Genomic DNA, 16422 nt, shown 5'->3' on the forward strand with positions numbered 1-16422 from the left:
AAAAGGCTTTAGCAGCACTTTAAGTGGTTAGTACACAAATGTGACAGAGTGTTTAGACTCTTGGAGACTTGCAAGACCCAGTGACAAGCCGTTAAAAGTATTTGAAATAGCTGCTTGAATGAACTTTGATAAGGTACCGCTATTGTCTTCTATTGTCTCTTTCTTTTCATACCACAACACCCCCAAAAGAACAAGAGTCAATGAATGTATAATGCAGTCCCACTTTTACTGGATTTGGGGCTTCTTTCGGCCCTTTGGGCTTTTTTTGTGAACTGTTTATGCCATTTTCATTCATTTCCCCACATTAAGCCTTTCTCAGACACTAGTGATTAATGTGACTTGTCAGTAAGAGCTTTTAAAGTGCAATGATACTTTCAGAAGCTATAACATGTCAATCGAACCTAAGATTAAGAACAAATTAAGAGTAAATTTATTCTTACTGAACCTATTTGTGAGAAGGAGCTACCGTATGTGAAGGTGGTGGTGGCACTTTCCAGCTTCCACACCACAGATACAGACATCTGAGGCAAAACCGGGTCAGAGCAGTGAACCTGTATATTAAATTCTGGATTCATACCTTTCCTCTCACTGGGATTAAACATCCCAGTGGGACCATCAGGTGCTTAACATACATTCACATACTCTACACAGTCATCTAAACTAGGTGGTTGAAATCAGCTTGTTGGTAAAGGTAAGTTTATATTATCAGCAATAAATATATTTTAATAGTGGAAAGCATGCTGTCAGAAAGCACACGATCATAAGATCTGCCAGAAGGCGAATCTCCATTTAAATACATAATTATTCTCCATTACTAGAAAGCATTTGTCCAAGGAAAACTGGTAAAATGTGTAACAGTTCATTATGCAGGACCAAATTTGTCTAGAAAGACCAAAATCCTAGTTAATTTGTGCGAGGCAGAAAGGTTCAGTTTTGTTTTGCTTTACAATTTTGTTGTAAAAAGTCTGCTTCTTGAAAGCTTTCCAGGCCAGAGATCAGGTTCCCCCTTTATAATGGGAGCTATTAATGCCTGAAATGGGCCGCTCTAAAGAACCACATGTCTGTTTCACATGGTTTGATAGCTCCAAGATTTTGCTCACTGTGCTTTTGGGACTTTTCTCAGTATTCTCTATAGTGAGATTTTTATTGTATTTTACTCTTTTGTCTGGTTTTTGTGTTCGAAATTTTTCCCTTATTCATTGACCAGCAACTTTCTGTCACCCATCTTTGACTTTTCTTCTTACATCTGCATTAAAGCTGTCATTTACTTCTGCTTTTTCCCCTCTCTCCATATTTGACAGCAAAAGCCTTCATCAGCTTTTATCCCTTTTTGTTCACATTATGACATAACCTGCGCAAAGTGGCACAGCTCCCCAATTCTTGTATATAAAATTTGCAACATTTTTTGAGACGGGTCAATGCCCATTTTGGGGATCCTTTTCTTTATCTGAGTACCGTGTTAAAACTTTTTGCAGATGTGAGCTATTCAGGAGCAGCCTGCGGCTGCATGCAGAGATGGGGAAAAGAAGAAAAGGCCTTCCTATTTTGTGATTACCATAGTAACTCAAACATTGCCAGGGTGTTTGTCGGTTTGGTAGGGCACAGCCAGGGAATTTTATTTCCTGTGCAATCAAGCCCTCTACTGGAGATCATGGCTTGTATGACATAGGGTTACAGAGATGACAGTGTGCTTGTTAGGCCTGGGATTAAGCATTTTGCTTTAAAATAATACCCATTTGTATCCATTTTGTTCAACATAACAACAGCTGCTGGCCTTGGGATGACAGGCTTGCCTTTTTAACCAAAGTCTCATATAACATTTATGAATGAGGCAGACTCCATTCATTTTTGCTTTGAATTCACACTAGTTATTTTTGGTTGATTGATTTAATTTTTTTTAAGCATGCGGTGTTAGTCAACATTGTTCCTGCAATTATATTCACGTTTTATGACAGGAGAAAATCCAGTTTTATCTGGGGTGTCAAAATAACCACTTTTATTTGGAGGCAAATAGGTTAGAAAAGAAAGGAGAAAGAAGCAAAGAGAGCATCTTACATCAGTATAGTGGAAGCCTTTTATTAGACCAATAGTTAGAGATGGAGAAAGAAACTTTCAGGTGTAGGAGGTTTTTTTCAGATCAGAAACAGGAGTCACAGACTTCGGGCTGAGAAGTTTCTGTCTCCTTTCTGGGTCAGAAGAGGAACTTGTTGCTCCAAGTGTTTCCTGGGCTAGAGCAGACACTACTGCTCCCTGCAAACTGTGCTTTGTGTGCACCCACCTCAGGCCATCCTTTAGCCATGGCTGCTGCTACTCCAAAGCACCCCAGTTTTCACCTGACTGTGGCTTAACTGAGGGGCAATGCCTCTGCCGACCGTGGCTCCTGGCCACCTTCTGCAATGGGTCCCAGCAGAGGACTGGAGATGGACGCACCAATGCAGGGAATGAGGAGGGAAATAACAGCTTATGGGGAGGCTCCTTCACTCTATCAATTTCAAAGGGAGTTCAATTTTCTGCTACTTCATGGTCATGTTTTCTACTAACCTCAGGGCTGTGGTGAAAGGACTGGCTCACCCAACCAGTAGTGAAGAGGCTGAGAGAGACACTCTTCATCCCACATTCTTTCATCCCCCTCTCAAAAGAGCTTGTTGTATTGGCTTGCATTTTTAACTCAAAACAAAAAGTGAGGACTGTGTTGATCCTGGCAGAAAGTTTTCCACCCAGAGGATGCAGGGCAGCTCTGCAGCTGCAAGTCTCATGGTCTTTGGCCCTGGGGAGCCCTCACACTGGTGTCAGGTAAGCACGGGACATTCACATTTCAATCAGGCAGCAATTGCACTCCTGCCTGAGATAACGCAAAGGAGCAAGGACAGCATAAATCACACCCGGGGCTGCAGTTTGCTACCATATCTCTGAGTAAGGGAGAATGTTAGCCCTCCTTTCCCATCCTAGCCCTCACACAGCCAGTCCCTGGGCCAAGGCTGTCCTGAAGTCTCTGAGGAACTTGGGATAGGAGCGCAAGTCCCATGTTCCCACCAGCTCCTCTCCCAACTTTCCTTCTCCTGCAGTTTGAGACTCCCAGGCCTATCTTGACACATCTCTCCAACCTAGGATTCCACATTTGCTGAAGACTTCCAGCTCCATTTAAATACCAGTCCAAGCATTTAAAATCCAGCACATTGGGAAGGCTAAGGGAAGCTTCCCTTTTATAAAGTCAGAGGTGAAATTTGGCTTTTTTTTTTCCCTGAAATATTTCCTAGAGGAGACAGTCACCCTGACCCCCTCACTGAAGATCACATTTATGAGCTTCCCTGAGCCAGCAGAATGAAGCAGTTTGGTGCAGGTGATCTTCTGCAGTGCCTGGAGAAGCAGCAAGTTGGGGCAGGAGGAAGGAGAGTGCTCCTGGTGACACTGGCACGGCAAAGACCTGGAGCTTGGTATCAGGTCTTGCCTGAAGGAGACAAGCTGTCTCACACAATATCGCATCATTAAAAAAGCTCCCTCCCAGTGAGGTCCAGACTTCTCATTCCTAGATCATAAGAGAGGTTTCAAGTTAGATAGGACCTGAAAGCTTTCTTCAGTGCTGGTGACTGAGAGAACAAAGAGGAGAAACACTTGATGATACCAGAGGGCATACAGTCTGACTTAGACACATGAACTACTGGGAAACACTTAATTCCTTGTGCACTCTAGCCTGTAAACCTGCCATTTGTGTAAACCAGACCTTCCTCAACCCTGTGTCTTAATATCTTCAGGGTCCAACTCCTGGCTTGCCAGTGAGATGTAGCAAAAGCCAATGAAGACTGCAGTTTTCTTTCTACCAACTTTGGAAATGAAATAAAATTATTTGCTTTCATATAGAGAGTGAAACAAAGATATAATACTCAAAACCATCACTAACCAAATCTGGTGGCTCAAAGAGGGATTTCTCCTGCAAGTGGTATGTTGTTAATTGGTTTAGAATCTGGTTTGGTTTGCTTTTCCATTCCAGAGTAAATTCACAGATATGAGATTGGTTGGCATGTCCCATACTGCTGCATGGATTCAGCCTTAACCAGGCTGGAGTGCAGCCACAGCCATGACCCATTTGAGCTCTTTGACCACAGAAATGCCAGGACTGAACTGGTGTTACCCATCAACTCCCTCCACAGTTATTTATCTGGAAACCCCAAGAAAGTCAGCACCCTGTGCCAGGGGATCTCAGCAGCTCACCCTGTGGCCCTGCCCTTCTCCTCACAAGCACGTACAAGTCACACCGCTAAAGAACCTGAATGGGGATTACGATCACTGGCTGCAGAGTTCATAGACGAGGTACCGGAAAAATCTCTTCAGTCACATTTACTGCAGGATCAGCCTTTTTTCCTTCTCAGAAATAACTGAATTAAGCTCATGTAGAATGGAGAGAGAAGAAAATCATGTACATTAGGATGATAGAGTGGCTGATCTTCTTAAGTCTCTATTATTCATGAAGCATCTGCTTTCAGATTGAAAAGGTTAATTTAATTTAAAATTAATTTAAAATTAATTTAATATTAATTAAAATTTTTTTAAAATTTAAAATTAATATTCATCTTTGTCCCTGAAGCAAACAGAATTGTAGTCCATGACTACTTCTTTAAATATGCTTAAGGACCTGGATCCACATCACTCAGGCCACAATATCTAGGGGAATCCTGTACTTGAACTTGACTCACTAACCCATGGAAAATCTTCCTCAAGGCCAGATCTCCTCTGTGATGCCCCCTCACTTTGTGCACAGAGGTGGAAAAGCTAATGTTGGGACTTCTGAAGGGTTTGCCCAGCATGTGCACCTGTTCTGTATGTCCTACTCAGCTGGTGGGTGGCACTGCACAAAGCCACATTTGGGATGGATTGTAGAAGCCCTGTATTCCTTGACCATTGCATGGGCTTGCTTGCTTGTGACTCACATCAGGCAAATGAATGTAGAAACTAAATGCAACACAGAATATGCTTCAGATGTGAATCACATCCTCCTTCTCTACGCGAGAGCACTTCTGCCATGCACAGGTTTGGAGCAGGCATGGCTGGTGGCTGTGTTTTGGGACTGCAGTCCATGTCCTGCCATTCTTAGTCCTCATGGATGCACAGACCAATGCTGTAACCACTTGTACCTAAGAGCATCACACACAATTAAGCAGGAGCATCTGGAAACATCACCAAATTCACCACTCTGACAGAGGGCAGGATCTATCTATCCTAAAATCTCTATTCTGCCCTGAGATAAATCCTGTGATCTCAAAAAGTCTCATACACAACCCAAAGAAAATATTTCCTCATTAATGCAAAGCTGTCTAAACTTGCATTCCTGTGACCTCTCTATTTTGCCAATAAATACATTTTCCCTTTTCACTTCTCCCTTCCCTTGCCCCAGACATACAACCCCACTGGGAGAACCACCATTTAGAAAATAAACTTCATCATGCTATCATAACTGACATTTCTGTATTCTTTAAATATTTTCCTTTTTCCACTACCCGGAATTCTTCCTCTTCCCTTACAGCAGGTAAAAACTTCAGGGGGTTGGCATGCTTTTATGGTGTCCATTGTCTACATACAGGGAAATAAATTCTATTTTTACCAATAGAAGCTGCACAACATGATACTGTAACCTTAGGATGCTTGGAAATGCTTGTAACTCCTTGAAGATTCAGAAGTGGTCTGACCATGTTCTGGGCCATCAACTCTAGGTGGTCCTACTTGAGCAGGAAGGTTGGACATGGTGACCTCTATATTGGACCTGAGGACCTCTATAGATAGATAGTAGCAGCCTCACATTCATAAGACCTGGTCCTCATGGGGGGTTTTAACCACCCTGATATCTGTTGGAGGGACAACACAGCAGGGCATAAGCAATCCAGGAGGTGCCTGGAATGTGTTGATGATAACTTGCTTCTTCAAGTGATAGAGGAGCCATCAAGGACAGGTGCTGGGCTGGACCTTGTTCTCACCAGCAAGGAGGGGCTGGTGGGGAGTGTGAAGCTCAAGGGCAGCCTTGCCTGAAGTCACCATGAAATGGTGGAGTTCAAGATCTTTTGTGCAGCAAAGAGGGTGCACAGCAAATTCACTACCCTGGGCTTCAGGAGAGCAGACTTTGGCCTCTTCAGGGATCTGCCTGGCAGAGTACCATGGGATAAAGCCCTGGATGGGCCCAAGAAAGCTGGTTGGTACTCAAGGATCACCTCCTCCAAGCTCAGGAGTGATGCCTCCCAATAAAGAGGAAGTCAGGCAAAACCACCAGGAAGCCTGCATGGATGAACAAGGAGCTCCTGGACAAACTCAAACACAAAAAGAAACCCTACAGAGGGTGGAAGCAAGGACAGGTAGCCTGAGAGGAGTACAGAGAAACTGGTTACAGGTTAGGAAGGCCAAAGCCCTGGCAGAATTAAATCTGGCCAGGGATGACAAGGGCAACAAAAAAAGCTTTTACAGGTATGTTGGTGATAAACAGAAGACTAGTGAAAATGTGGACTCTCTCTGTAGGGAAATGGGAGACCTGGTTACCAGGGACATGGAGAAGGCTGAGGTACTCAATGACTTTTTTCCCTCAGTCTTCACTGGCAAGTACTCCAGCCACACCATCCAAGTGGCAGAAAGCAAAGGCAGGGACTGGGAGAATGAAGAACTGCCCACTGTAGGAGATCAGGTTTGAGACCATCTGAGGAACCTGAAGGTGCACAAGTCCATAGGACCTGATGAGATGCATCTGAAGGTTCTGAGGGAACGGGTAGATGAAGTGTCTAAGCCACTATCCAACACAGCAGTTGTGGCAGTGCAGAGAAGTTCTCACTGACTGGAAAAGGAGTAACATAACCCTTACTTTTAGAAAGCAAAAGAAGAAGGCGGCCTGGGGAACTACAGACTTGTCAGTCTCACCTCTGAGCCCAGCAAGATCATGTAGCGGATCCTCCTGGAAATTATGCTAGGGGACATGGAAAACAAGGAGGTGATGGGTGACAGCCAACATGGCTTCACTAAGAACAAATCGTGCCTGACAAATTTGGTGGCCTTCTATGATGGGGTTACAGTGTTGGTGGATAAAGGAAGAGCAACTGATGTAGTCTACCTGGACTCGTGTAAAGTATTTGACACTGTTCCACATACATCCTTGTCTCTAAACTGGGGAGACATGGATTTGATGGATGGACCATTCAGTGGATAAGGAATTGGCTGATTGGTCGCACTCAAAGTGTTGCAGTCAACAGCTTGATGTCCAAATGGAGAGCAGTGACGAGTGTTGTTCCTCAGAGGTTGGTAGTGGTACCAGTGACATTTAATATCTTTGTTGGAGACATGGACAGTGGAATTGAGTGCACCCTCAGTAAGTCTGACAATGACACCAAGCTGTGTGATGTGGTTGATACTCTGGAGGGAAGGGATGTGCCATCCAAAGGGACCTTGACAGGCTTGAGAGGTGGGCCTGTGCAAACCTCATGAAGTTCAACAAGGCCAAGTGCAAGGTCCTGCACATGGACCGGGGCAATCCCAAGCACAAATACAGGCTGGGCAATGAGTGGATTGAGAGAAGCCCTGCGGAGAAGGACTTGGGGATATTGGTGGATGGAAAACTGACTATGAGCCAGCAACATGAGCTCACAGCCCAGAAAGCCAACTGTATCCTGGGCTGTATCAAGAAAAGCATGACCGGCAGGTCAAGATTCTCCTCCACTCTCATAAGACCCCATCCGAAATACTGTGTTCAGCTCTGGGGGCCCCAATATAAGAAGGACACAGACCTGCCTGAGCTGGTTCAGAGGAGGCCATGAGCATGGTCAGGGGGCTGGAGCACCTCCGTTATGAGGACAGGCTGAGAGAGTTGGGGTTGTTCGGCTTGGAGAAGGCTCCAGGGAGATCTTATAGCAGCCTTCCACTACTTAAAGGGGGGCTACAGGAAAGATAGGGAGGGACTTTTTACAAGGGTGTGTAGTGATAGGACAAGGGGTAATGGCTTTAAACTGAAAAAAGGCAGATTTAGATTAGATATAAGGAAGACATTCTTCACCATGAGGGTGACGGAGGTGCTGGAACAGGTTGCTGAGAGGCTGAGGCCGCCCCCTCCCTGGCAGTGTTCAAGGCCAGGTTGGACGGGGCTTTGAGCAACCTGGTCTAGTGGAAGGTGTCCCTGCCCATGGCAGGGGGGTTGGAACCGTATGATCTTTAAGATCCCTTCCAACCCAAACCATTCTATGATTTTATGACCTCTAGAGGTGTCTCCCAACTTCAACCACTCTGTGATGCTAAGTTCAATGCTGGCCATTATAATATTGCTAAAAGCTCGTCCTGACATTGGTACACTACTGTAAACAGTCTTCAGAAAGGAAAGATAGCAAAAATCAGCAAAGGGTGTTGAACTTTAAGGGTAAGAGAGACTACGAAACAGCCTCACTTCTAATTTTCACCAGCATGAATTCACAGTAACTCTTCCGATGTCTATGGATTTGCACATAGTCCCAAGTCCCATCTCTGAAATAAGATGTTTTAAAGGTCAGCCAAATACAGCGATGCATGAAAACCCATTGTTGTAGAAAACTTCACTTGCAAGGCGTATCACATCTTGCCTACTTATATTATTTGAAGAAGAATTTAACATTTTTTTTAAGCTGTAAATTTTACAAGCCCAAGCAATTAAAAATGTTGTATCTGAATGCAGTTGTTTTCATCATGGTCAGACCTATAAATACAGCTCAGGTTTGTTGGGATCATCATCTTTTCTGCAAGCGAGCCATGATTCACTGAGCAGCAGTGTATGCTGGGCCTCAGACTCACCCTTCTTACAGTGCAGGAATTAGGATGGTAGGGGCATACATTTGCCTTTAGGTCAGAAATATTAAAATCCAGAGAGTAGTGACCTTTGAAATAGGGAGGTAATATTTTTTTTATATAAATTCCTGAATTTATTCTCCCAAATAAACTCCCAAATTTACTTATACTAAATACCTACTCAGTTCCCAGAACTGAATGATAGAAAAAACTTATTAAAATAGTGCACCACATGCTGTAATCTGCTTCTAGAGAGAGGACTGCTGTGGCTCAGAGCTTGTCTTCAAGGTGTGTATGTCTAAAACTCCTGTGAAATCTTGGTCTTCTTCAGTACAGTTGACATGTGAAGGCTATTATGTGACACCTAAAATACACAGCGGTATGGGGAAAATCAGTAGACTGCTATTTTGTCTCACAAATTTTGAACTTAGAAGCTACTTTCATCATTTTATCCTTTTCAGAGAGAAGGTTGCAGTGGGACTTAACTAAATCTCAGTATAATTCTTCACAGTGTTATTGCCTCACCAGGTGCTTTAGCAGCATATAAGCACAAGGAAAGCCAAATAAAACCTGCAGTCATTTCCTCCTCAGTAAGGTACATAGTGTACAGCTTCAGTGCTGCTGCTGCTGAGGAGAGATGCTCAGACCAGATGCCTAATGGCACAGGAGAGAGGAGAAAGGAGCATACGCTAGCCATGGTATGTCTGTAGCTAGCTCTGGCCCAGGAAGGGTTAAACACTTTGTGGTGAGGTGGGAGAAACTTCACTTAAACTCAATTCTGTGGCAGCCCGATTGTTTTGACACCTGCACGATGTGAGGGATGGCATGGTCTCCTTTGTGGTGCATAATGGCACATCTTCATTATTGTTCTAATACTCTGCAAAAAAAAAAAATCCCTAATCTTTCTGTGGTGCCAGTGACTGTAACAATGCCGGGACGTTTTATTTTCCTCCTTGCTCTCTCTTTCCCTTAACCCCCTATTGTTGCCATAGCCACGATGGTGCAGTACTGCTGGTTCAGGAAAGTTTCTGTACTGTACCGCCCTGAGCTTATTGTTTAAATCTTTATTATTCAACTGTTCTGAAGATTTACATTTTTAATGGCTCATTTATGTAATCCCATAAATAAAGTAGCAGAAAAGCATCCCACACAAATGAGTGAATTGGGGTTTGAAAAAAGCTGCTGAAGCAGGTCACTCAGGGTCTCAGCTGCGGGGCCTTGATTGGTATCAGCGATATAGCCACTGTGGCAATGGACTTAAGACCACCCAGTCAGCCCCAAAATGGTGCATTACCAGGGAATAGTGGAATGGTGCTATAGTTCAATCTCCCCTATTTAGCAGGGAGCAGAGTTCTGCTGCAAAAACCATTTCAGCCTCAGACTCATTTACCTTATTGCTTTGACAGCTGCACCTCTCCCGCAGTAAAGTTTAGATGATTAGCTTTTCCCTCCTAGCAGCTGATGGCGATAGTTGTGTTTTTTTTTTTTTCTTAACCAGTATATTCCTGGGGCTGATAAATTCCCTCTAAAGAGGCTGTGAATTCAAGCACCTGCCCAGAGAATTTGTTTTATAAACTGAGCGCTGAGATGGAGATATGTTCTAACAATTCACTTCTAAGCTTCTCCCCAGCGCTCCCCTTGCTGGCTCCCTCCCCACACACAAATCCTTCGTGAACTGTAAATCCTTTGAGCAGAGCGAGTGCATTTGTAGCTGCAGCCGTGGTAATGAAAGACAGGGAAGATATTTTGTTTCCGGTCAGTTCTCACCCTTCAAAGTTGATTTTTAGTTGCTATCTTAAAGAGCAGCTGCGCAGCCACTGCACATCCCGGGGACTCTGTTCTGGGGCATCAACCACAACTCTTGATGCATCCTGCTCTCAAGGACAGGTACCAGGGGTCAGCTGCATGCCCCACACCTTGCACTCTTACACTACTCTGCTGAGTCGGCATGAGAAACCTACCTAACGCCAATTTTCTCTCTTTGGCACTGCTGTCCTGGCATGGCTTTGGTCCCACCAGCCAGCGTCACCCCAGAGGGTGCCCAGGCTTGCCTGGGGCTGCCCTGCTTAAGGGACTGCAGCCAGACAGATGTGAGCTGGCAGCCCCAGAGCTGGAATACAGATGTAACTGTGAAGAGTTGGTCCTCAGCACTAGCCCTCATCCACTGGACAGGTTGGGGCTCCATGGATGCTCAGGTCACAGCAAGACAGGGTAGCTGGGCCCGAGGGACAAGCTGGTGCTGCCTGAAAAAGGGTCATGGGACTGGCTGCTCCTCCTCACTCCCAGGAGCTCTTCTAGGGATCCCAGTTGGTGCAGCACGTTTGGTGAACAGTTTGCCCTCCTATAAAATGGGAGGTAGATGCCCCTGCAGCTGCAGAGGGGGAGCTCGGTGGCAGCATGAGCCAAGACCCTGCTGTGGCGAGCACCTTTTCCGGGGTCTGGCAGTGGCCCATCCCTGCCAGTTCCCACCTTCCAAACTGTGCTGACAGGCACCAGCCTCTCCCACCACAGGACAGCCAGGCCAAGTCCTCACAGAGCTGCTCCCACGCACCTTCCCTTTCCCAGAGAGCTGTGGGAGTGCATGGCCATGGGAGGTGGCCTCATCCATCCTCCCCAGCTCTTCCCAAAGATGACAGGACAAGTGCCAGCCAAGGAACTGGCTGCTGGACAGACAACAACCACACAGTCAGAGTTGGAATGATGCGACCTGCGCCCAGCACCCAAACCATGATACACGGTCTGCTGTTACCGAGGCACATCCGTGCTGCTTTGCTCTTGCACAAGTATTTTAAGTGCAAAGGAACAACACGTTTTCCCCCAATTAAAAAGCAAAGCAGCTCTTTATAGTAGTCTGCCAGCATGAAGCTTTGCTGGCAAATAAACTGCAGCAGTCCACAAGTGAGGGACAGCAGACAATAGCTCTTCCTCAGTTTACCTGCTGGATCTCGTTCTGCCTGGCTGCATGGAGCAGAGTCAAAGGAAGCTGCTCAGAGGCAGGGAGCAGGCAGCGAAACAAAGGCAGGGAGAATACCAGCCAGCCCAAAGGAACAGTGGGGAAGCTGGTAATTGGGCCGTGTGTGTTTGGCTTTCGCCAGGCTAGCAGGTTTGTTTTTCCCAGGCTGGAGTCTAGGCTGAAAGAGACATGAAATTATTAAAGACCTCAACCTAGAAAGGAGAAGAAAGGAAAAAAAGTTGGCAGTAGTGGCTGGAGGTGAATCTCAAGTAATGAGAGCGCTGTGGGGGCTCTCTGCTCCCTCCTGAGAGTGAGGTGCCTGGGAAATGATTTTCAACGGGCAAAGAAAAATGAAGTTTAGGTAAAATTCATTCCCGTGGACTTTTTTTGCTAGTTTAACTCATTTCTCAGACAGCAGGGAGCCTACTGGGCAGGATGCAATAGGTCCTGCTATAGAAAAATAGAGCTGTGCCTTCCTGGTCCCTTCCTTGTTTCAAGAAGATTCCCACAGGGATCCAAGTTTAAAGGGGACCCATTGGTGAGGCAGACCCAGAGCCACCCTCAGGAAGGGATTCCCCCATGGGGGGGCTGATCTTCAGTCCTTTCTGCAGGCAGACAATGCATGGAGCTGTACCTCTACCCACAGGTCTATCGTGCTTCTTGCAGGCAGGATGAGCTCAGGGCAGACCAAAAGATGTGCTAGTGCAAGACTAAGCCTGAGCTGCTTCACCCTGCTCTGGCCTAATACCCTGTTAATGCCAGGTGTTAGCACAGAGGATGGCAATTCCTTGTATGTATCTGCAAAGCACACTACAGACAGAAAATTTTCAGTAAGGTAACCAACCACCCTAAATATAAGCCTGGTGATAGGGAGTGAAAATACATTTGCAGTCCCTCTCCCTTTTAGTTCACGGAGAACCTGCCTTGAGCCTTGCAGTCTTCATCCACAAGAAGACATGATATGAAATCCTGCTGCTGGACAGGCAGTTGTGAGGGCTGGGGAAAGCAGTACGCAAATTGTGAGCCCCAGGGAAAAACGGGGCTGGTAGGAGCTGATGGTGATCCCACATGGATCTTCTGGCTTCCCTCCCCCTTTAACCTACATGTCAGTGGCTTGATGGAGACAGAGTGAGGTGTTTAGCTGGTGCAAACCAGCTCAGCTCTGCTGACGGCTGCACAACTTCACTGATTTGTACCAGATGAGACATGGTACCATGCACTTTCCTAGAAGCTTATGCTTTCTTCCGGAGATTTATTTAACCAGAACGGTCTCAGGTGTTTGTCGTGAAGTTTGACGTGCAGTATCCATGCCTCACACATCTTGCTGGTGTCCCCAGGGAGGGAGACACAAGCTAAACCCTGGGAAACTTCACTCACCTCTCCTTGAGGCATCCCTCATCTTAGTAAATCAAGACCAGTAGAGAAAGAAGAACATAATACTCAAGAGCCAAACTTTTCTAGACAAAACATATTCTACCCTTCAAGGACTTCACAAGTGTCTTCTCTGAATGGAGGGGTTCAGAGAGGCACCAACCACCCCACACTGGCCAGAAGAGCATTAAAAACTGAACCAGGAATGCCACAAAATCCTACCAACACCACCCCTCCCCTCGGGATTACGCTGAAGAGTGATGTTTTAATTTAGGGGTCTGCTGTGGGCAGAGTTGTCCAAGTTTAGACATCCAGACTGATGATGTCAGCCTTTTTTCTTATCGTCCTCTTGGCTTTTGCTATTACTCTGCTGTCTGCCACTATGGTAGGGAGAGAAAACTGTATTTGAATGTAATATACAGAATTAAGACAAAGCAATAACTCATGTAGAACCTTGGTTTCCTTCACATTATACTCCTTTCCTAATATTCTCTTTATTGAACTTAAACAATGGCTCATTATCAGGAACTGTCTGTCATTACTGTTCCTGATGGATTAGCTGGTTGCTGGCATTTTTCTTTCTCTGAGACATTTTGAATGACTAGTGTTGGGCAAACCTTCACCCTTCGTGGGATGTTTTAAAAAGACACAGGCAGTTCCTTTCCATGAAAAGCTGCAGAATTCAGAAGACGCAGAGTCTCAAGCAGAATGTCCACCCACGTTTTCCAAAACCACACTTTGGTTGTATTTACATCATTGATATTAAGTTGCATGTAACATTGCTCCTGTTGCACTTTCTGCAGTCTTTCCCCTTTCCCATCTGTGTGCCCCAGGAAAGCACAAATGATCTGCCTGGGCTGTGGGTTTCATGGTGAGCAGAGGACCAGGGACATGCCTGGCTGGAGGTGAATGTGTGTGCTCCTGTTTGGCAGGAGGGAGAAGTGAGACCATGCTAAGGCTACTCCAGCTGCTGATTGCCCAAGCAAACACCAAGACTCATCCCTGCAGTCTCCCTTTCATACCATGGTCCTATGTTCATGCTCCTCTTTCAAATCCTCCATGACAAAATCAAACTCTCCCAAACTGGAGGCCTGTCATGGCCAATCTGCTAGAGTTATGACCCTGCAGGCACAAACCAAGGAAGGATCTCCACAAGGTGAACTTTACTAAAAATGCTAAACATACAGTTTAAAAGTATTAATGACTAAGTAGCTACAGTATGTGTTAGTTTTTCTTTATTATTCTAATTACTATATGTTTGTGAGAAGCATCAGTCAACTCTACCAAGTTCCAGGCCTTGTGACTTCAGCCTTAAAGCTGACAAACATTAAGGATATTTGCCACCTCAGCACAGACCTGAGATAGGTCAAGACTGATGAGAGAGCAGGGAACATTCTCCCTGCGCTGCATGTGCCACCCAAGGGAACATGAACTGGGTGAGATGGGGTAGCCACGGTTCCTCCCACACAAAGATGAACCAGTGCAGGTGAGAGGGTGGCAAAGAGCATGATTTCCTTTCTGCTCACTAGCAGAGTCTCTGTTGGGTCTCTGGGGTTGTATTTTGAGATTTAGAGTCCAATTAAATCCTCAGCTACACTGTTTCTTTACTGTGGCCTAGAGAGCCTCTTCTCATCCATACCACTAAAGACGCTATTGCCTTCACTTTCTGACAAAGTTTTGATTTTTGCCTTTATGACTGTAGTGTCATAACCCTGTAATGATTTTTGTGACCATGTTCCAGCCCGTGATGACACTGAGATGGCTGAACGAGTCTGTTTGTCATACCATGCTCCAGACTGTAACGGTGCTTCCCAAGCAATAGAGGAGTGCCTGAGGTTATCAACATGAGGCTGTGATGTTATTTTCTCAAAGCATCCCTGTGTATCTATGCTGGGTATTCCCACATCTCAAATCTCCATTTACAGAGAAGAAACTAAGCCCCAGTTCTGCCCTGCTCACTGCCATGGCTTGTCCACAGACAGTCAAGGCTTGTGCAGTGGTGCCCTACTGGGTCTGGAGGCCACAGGGCTGCACAAGCCCCCGGGCCCTTATCAGTCACAGCCCCACTGGGAAGCTGACTGCCATCTGCAGAGCAGCCAAGAGGACAGAAAGCAAGTGAGAAACAAACCTACTGTGCTTATGACCATGAAAAACCTATTCCTTATGGCACAGATGTATCCAGAGCAACAAGAAAGTCTGCCTAAGAGGAAGCTGTAGGTGGGGAACCAAATTCTTTTGCAGAGACCTACACCAACATTACAGGGGACTATATCCCCTCTCCAGGGCACCACCCGCTTCCCACACAATGTATGTGCCCTTAGCCCTATACAATCACAATAAAAAGACACGGGGTGCTCTTGGGAGAACTATGCAGCACTTGCACTGTTCCTTAGCTTAAAATATTTGGTTCAACACTCCAGTCATAACACAAGGCTCATCATTTTGGGTAGCAGTAAATACTATATGAGAGAAATTTTTTGTAAAAACAGCATATTCTCACTCATTTACAAACGTTTATTTTTGTTGCATACAGATGGAGATTCAATGTTTTGAGATTCAGTATCAATACAGCCTTCTAGAAGCATTTTATAAGGTGGGGGGTAACAGCCTGAGAGTTACTAAAATCGTATTTGGTAAATTTAGAGTCTAAGCAATACTCAAACAATGTAAAATAAATAAAGAAGATACACCCAGTGTTCATCTGAGACTTTGAGAGGCTGCTAAATATTTGGCATAAAAGTATTTATTTTTCTGTCTTAAGACCATTGTATCTGGAAATGAGGGTGTGAATATATGTAGTGTGCAAAAATTTTAAGGCTTTTTTTTTTTTTATTGGAGCTATGCCCTCTTCAACATTTACTCTTGATTACTTCCTATTGACAGTTACTAAAATAAAGAGTGCATATTAATGCAGACTAGAGTTTCATTCATAGATGGTGAGCTACAACAGGATTATTTGCAAGTGCAAAGATCACTCACATGAATAAAGATTTGGTGGATCAGTGATTCCACTGATAAAATGAATAAAATCCTTCTCCAAACACAATCCAAATATGTTTTCTTGTTACTTACCAAGCAAGTCTATTTTGTGTTGTTCCAGCTTAATTAACTGAAAACACGTAACTATTAACGAGAGCTCTGATAGGGCAGGAGAGGAAGCATGCTTCTCAGTGATCAACTTGCAGCCACCACACAAAAACCAGTTCTGTTTGTGCAGGAAAAGCAACCCCCTCCTGCTACATTATTCCATTGATCTACAAACATTTACATCTCCTTTGTTAAGTAGTTTTCTGTAGAAATTTCATAATCACTAAGGAACGCTC

This window comes from Athene noctua, chromosome 1 (assembly GCF_965140245.1).
Source record: "Athene noctua chromosome 1, bAthNoc1.hap1.1, whole genome shotgun sequence".
Lineage (NCBI taxonomy): Eukaryota > Metazoa > Chordata > Aves > Strigiformes > Strigidae > Athene > Athene noctua.